This window comes from Microtus pennsylvanicus, chromosome 12 (assembly GCF_037038515.1).
Source record: "Microtus pennsylvanicus isolate mMicPen1 chromosome 12, mMicPen1.hap1, whole genome shotgun sequence".
NCBI lineage: Eukaryota > Metazoa > Chordata > Mammalia > Rodentia > Cricetidae > Microtus > Microtus pennsylvanicus.
The window spans coordinates 86,088,987-86,094,795 of NC_134590.1; the positions used below are offsets into that span (position 1 = coordinate 86,088,987).

Genomic DNA, 5,809 nt, shown 5'->3' on the forward strand with positions numbered 1-5,809 from the left:
GCGGGACAACCAGACAGGAAGTAAAAGCGGGTCAATGAGAACAGGAGAATTCTGGAAAAAGGGAAGCTCCCTCTGCAGTCCTTTATCCAGACACAGAAGAAGCAAGATGTGATTGTCCCACTGAAAAAGGTACTGAGCCATGTATCTAACAAATGCTAGAATAATGGGCTAATATAAGTTTATAAGACTTAATAAGAAACCTGAGCTAATGGGCCAATCAGTTTATAGTTAATGTAGACCTCTGTGGATTTCTTTTGGGATTAAATGGCTGGGGGGCCAGCAGGACTGGAATCACTGACAACACTTGGTGGCCTGGGAGCCTACAAAGCCCACTGCATTTCTTACAGCCTCATTGTTGGGTTCCACACCTGGAAGGTTCTCCAGGACACTCTAAAGGAATTCTGGTCTTGCATCACATCATAGTCCTCCTTTTTGACTGGCTCAGATGAGTCCGTGGCTGAGCTGGGTCCTGATGCTGTGTTCCGTGATGGACATCTACATGGTGTAGGCAATCTGCTGCCCTTCAGTCATGCTGCTTAGGTCAGGAAGACTAGCATGGCCAAATTTCTGCTGGCTGATGGTCATCTTCAGGAGGGCGTGTCCAAGTCTTCAGTCGCAGATGTAGCAATTCCAGCCTAAGCTGCAGAGGCTGCAGCAGCCCCTCGAGCCTCCTCTTCCTGCCACTGTCGCTGCTCTTTCATAGAAACTCAAATAGATAGGGCCAACTCAAGATCAACACTGGGGTCTACTGCAGACCCCAAATCACTGGCACCAAGCCCCAGCATGGTACTGCCTTCAGCATCCAGAATAAGAAAAGTGATGAGGGCATCAGCCAATCTGGGCCCAGGGGGCATTGTCGCCTGATGTGATCTGGTTCTGTTCTTGCCATTCAGTGTGATCACAAAAGTTGCCAGTTCACCTCTTCTTTCCCAAAATTGATGACTTAAGCATTCTTTTTTTTTTCTTGAGGCATTTGTCTAGTTTCAGTGGCTATTTCTCCTTGTCCTCCATGGGGTAACTCACAAAGGCAATGACGTGTTATCTTGTGATTCCTGCCCTACCAGTGCTTCAGAGCCAGAGGGGCCGCTCGAATGCCCATGCAGAAGGTGATTTTGCCCTTGGGTCAATAGTATGGAGCTTGGAGAGGATGTGGCCAGTGTCAGCGGTGAGTGTGGTCAGCACTTCACAGTCATTGGCTGGAGTGATGAGGCCATGTTATTCTCAAAAGTTGCTTCGCGTCTTTGAGTTCAAGAGGTAAGATAAGGGCACTCTGCTGGGGTAGCAACTGGGTGAGAAGGAAGTCTCCATGCCATATGCACTACTAACTGTTGTCCGCAACAAACCGTAGTGCTCTCCGACACCATCTTACCACCTTCCCTCTGTGGACTGGGTCTGGAAGTCTTGTTTATTTTTTATTTTTTAAGATTTATTTTTATTATTTTTTAAAATTATGTATATGCAGGGGTATTTTTGTATGGGGGTATTTGTCAATTTTAATATCACTCAGAGAGACTGTCCCTTCTCTCTGAACAGCCCTGGTGACCTTCTCAAAAGTCACCTGGTTAAGCATTTTAGTGCTCTGCCCTCTTCTGCAGTTCCTCGTGTCTGGTTTTATGCCATGTTGATTTTTTTAAGTCAGGAAGAATGAGAACTCTGATTTCATTTCTTTTTACCACTGTTTTGGAGTCTTTTATAGTTCTACAGGAATTCTGGGATATAACTTTATATTTCTGAACAAATATTCATCAAGATTTTATCAGTGGCAGGTTCAAACTGTAGATTTCTTAGGATGATGTAATCTTGATAGTAATAATTATTTCACGAATGTGGGAGGTCTCAGCATCTTCTTTGACTTTGTTCAGCAAAAAATTTGACGCTTTCAATGTATAAATCTCTTCTATCTTTGGTTAAGTTCACGTTATCTTTTATAAATACTAGTGGAGTGATTTGTTCTTGTTTTTTAGTGTAAAAAAATGTAACTGAGTGTTACAACTATTCGTTACTTTTTCTTCAGCCAAAATTATTTAACCTCATGTTCTGTGGTCTTCCTACATTTCCATGCTAATCCTCATGAGTAGAATTAGTGCCTACACAAAAGCTATATTTTTTGGGTTGCCTTTTCTTTCTTTTTTCTTTCTTTCTTAGTTTCTTTCTTTCTTTCTTTCTTTCTTTCTTTCTTTCTTTCTTTCTATCTTTTTCTTTCTTTCTAGTTTTAAAATCTATTCTTTATTTATTTACTCTAGTTTTCAAGACAGGGTTTCTCTGGGTCACAGCTCTGGCTGTCCTGGAACTCTTTGTAGACCAGACTGGCATTGAACTCAGAGACCCGCCCACCTCTGCCTCCTGGCTACTGAAATTAAGGGCCTGCCTGCCACACCTGGCAAAAGTCGTGCCACTTTTAATCTGTTTTAGAGGGTCTGAGAAGGATGTATTTTCAGAAATGTAATCAATGAAAGTGAAAATATTCATGTATGTATTATTTTATAGATTACTGACTGCATGAATGACTTAAAATTTTAATTTGCAAATCTATGCATTGTTTGAAGTAATGTAGTCACAGCAATGGTTTACAAAACTATTATTATTTGGGTATAGAAGACTTAACTATGGACTTATACACTGTATTCAATTGGGCTCACCCTTAACCGCTAACTTGACAGAGAAGTAAAAGCAATAACGTGCCAAATTCTATTGTTAATTGTTCATCTAGGCAACAGAGATGTTTTTAGTTTAAAAAAGTAAGCGATTTCACAATTTAACCAAAATTTAGCTAGAATTACACAAAAGAAACCTACGAAACAATTTTAGTTATGATTATAAATATAAAACAATGAAGCATACAATTACAAATTTCTGACCTTTTAAAAAAGAAATGTGCCAAATAAAGTCCATTTAAGATTTATTACTATTTATAAATCTGTGAAAATGTGTGTGTGAATTGAATCTGCACATGTGAGTTTATGTGCTTGCAGGGGCTAGAGTCATTTAATCTCCCAGTGCTGGAGTTATTAAAGGTTATAACCCTCCTGATGTGGGTGCTGGGAATGGAACCCAGATTCTTTACAAGAGTAGCAAGTGGTCCTAGACACCTGAGCCATCTGCTATCTCTCTATCCTCCAAATAACGTTCAATCTCTACCCATAGTTAAGGATGTGATTTGACTATGGTTTGCTACATCTTATGACCATGAGGAAAGTATCTTAGAAACAGGTTTGTAGGTGTTGAAAAGCATTTATAAGCATAACACTTATCATTAAATTGAAATTTAATTTTTACACAGGGGATGTCTCTTTTACACTTAGCAACAGCTAATGTCTGCTCAGTGGTTAAATCAGAAGAATGACATTAGCCAACCATAATCTAGAATTCTTCATCAATGCTGAGCAACATGAAAGGAAACACTATTATTAATCACTATATCTAAATAACCATGGCATATGCAAGCACTAATTTGACTTTGGAAACCAAATGATAATCAATTAAAAAAAACTAATGGAAAATAGTTAAGGAACACTGCCAACCACTAAGTTGCCATACAGAACGCAAACATATTTTATATGGACCCTGAACAAGAGTCAGAAACAGATGAACAGTTTAATCACAGGGATAGATTGTATTTTCCATCTGCTTCTTTCGTAAACATAAGTTGCTTCCTGGACTCACTCTATTTCATTGCATGGATATATGTTTGAGGCAGAGTGGCAGTACCTTAGCTATCCCAGTTTTATCTTATATTTTATTTGGCAGAGAAATTTCAAATTCCTCCACCTGTTCAAAGACCATTCAAAGGTACTTTGCTGGTGGCCATGTCAGAGGAGCAGCGGATGGCTGCTGAAGTTTGAGGTGTCAACCCAACAGGAGAAAAATCTCTGATGGGTAAATTTCACATAGGCAAGGCCCTGACACCACAAACTCCAGAATGTCTTTTCTTTCTGCCTTGCCTTTGCATATTTACCGCTGCCATCTTTCTCTGGTATCTGGAACGGCGTGAATAGGTGTGGGGAAGTCCCTGCTTCCTGTATATAATTGTAGCAATTTTTTAATAAGTTTTTTTTATTGTTTTGTTTTGGAGACAGGGTTTCTTTTTTTTATTTATTATGTATACAATATTCTGTTTGTGTGTATGCCTGCAGGGCAGAAGAGGGCACCAGACCCCTTTACAGCCGGTTGTGAGCCACCATGTGGTTGCTGGGAATTGAACTCAGGGCCTTTGGAAGAGCAGGCAATGCTCTTAACCTCTGAGCCATCTCTCCAGCCCCAATTGTAACAATTTATAATAAAATTGTCCCATGCTAGCCCAGAATGAGGTATAATAAAGGTTTGTTTATTTAGGGGTAGACTCACAGAAAAAGCAGTGATCAGCAGTCCTCAGTGTGAGCGGGGAACTAGAACCAAACTGAGCAGCCAAGAGGCCCATGCAAGCTTTATGTCTGTATTTATAGTACATTAAACCACACCCAAAGTGGGTCAGTATCTTAAAGGCTATTGACTGAAGGAGCTCCCACAGTATATAATGTAGTGTGTTTAATTCATATAAACATCCTTTTCTACTGGGTATTTTTGCCTGTGGATTATTATGAATTGATTTCTTCATATGCTGTACTATCTAATTGACAATATTAATGTTAGTTTAAATAGAGTTTTGATGATTAAAAAATAAAACAAGGAAATGTCATACAGCTAAAACACATGAGTTTCTATTGAAGAGCTTAGGTCAATGATTAAGAAAAACAATTGAGTTCCAATAGCCCAGCTAGTTTAAATTCTTCTAATCTTAAAGTTGGAAGGTTTGCTCACAGGTTCCAGAGTGCATCATAGCTGAAACAAAGGTTTGAAAATAACTTAAAGGAAGACTAAAGTGCTTTTGTTAAATAACATTGAGGTGAAAAACCCAAGAAGACAATCTGAAGCTTTAGAAAGGCACATGGTTGGGTGAGGAACTCTTTAAGGTCAATTATTATTGGTTGATGTACTGTCCTAGGATTGGTTCATGATCAAAGATGACTAACTCCTTGTACCCATTTTTACCCACAATCTCCTGATGGGAAAAACTACTGATGAGTGGGTATGCACCCCAAAGAAATGGCTGAGAAATTAACATGTTTTCTCACACTCTCTTAATCTATGACAGGTTACTAATATGTAAATGTATGCTGGCTCTTGGGATGACTTTGTTTTAATCATGTAAGGGAGGTGAAAAACATGTTCTTACCTGTATTTATTATAGTCATTCATTTGAAAATTGATGTAGTCACATTGTAATTTCTAAGTTACCTGAAAGGTTTTGTTGGGGTATTTAAGTTTTACAGAAAAAAATAAAACGACAGAATGAGGAATCAGAATAAAAAAGAAGAATAAAGAGAAGGTCTGACAGAAATCGTCAGGAGAGTCTTAGTGTCTTTTCCCCTACATCCAGCCCCAGGTAAAAATTTTGTAGTACACCAGCTTCATGGATTCCCATTGAGTCCTGTGCTGCTGGAGGCTCGTCCCCCATGCAGCAAAAGCTCCTGGAGTTGAGAACATCCAAATTGCTCTTTAAATTAGAGTCACATAGCTCAATTTTTAGAAAAGACCCCATTAGGGTAAGAGTGCTAGCCTGTCGTGTGTGAAGCCCTGGGTCCAACCCTCGGTTATCACATCACAATTCAGTTTTTAGACTTTCTGGCATAATTATACAATTACAATTATCTTTGAGTTGGAAAATCTATAGGCCTCCTTCTAATTTCTGTGGTTGTAAAGAACAACTCTGACTCCAAACACAGGAACCTCAATGACATGCGACTGCTTTTCCACTCTGTACTTCACATCT

At 39.1% G+C, this 5,809-nt stretch overlaps 1 pseudogene; it reads right to left on the minus strand.

The window, feature by feature from the left end:
- Positions 1-291: 291 nt before the first annotated feature.
- Positions 292-5,494, minus strand: LOC142832406 (putative PIP5K1A and PSMD4-like protein; annotated as a pseudogene).
- Between the last annotated feature and the right edge of the window lie 315 nt (positions 5,495-5,809).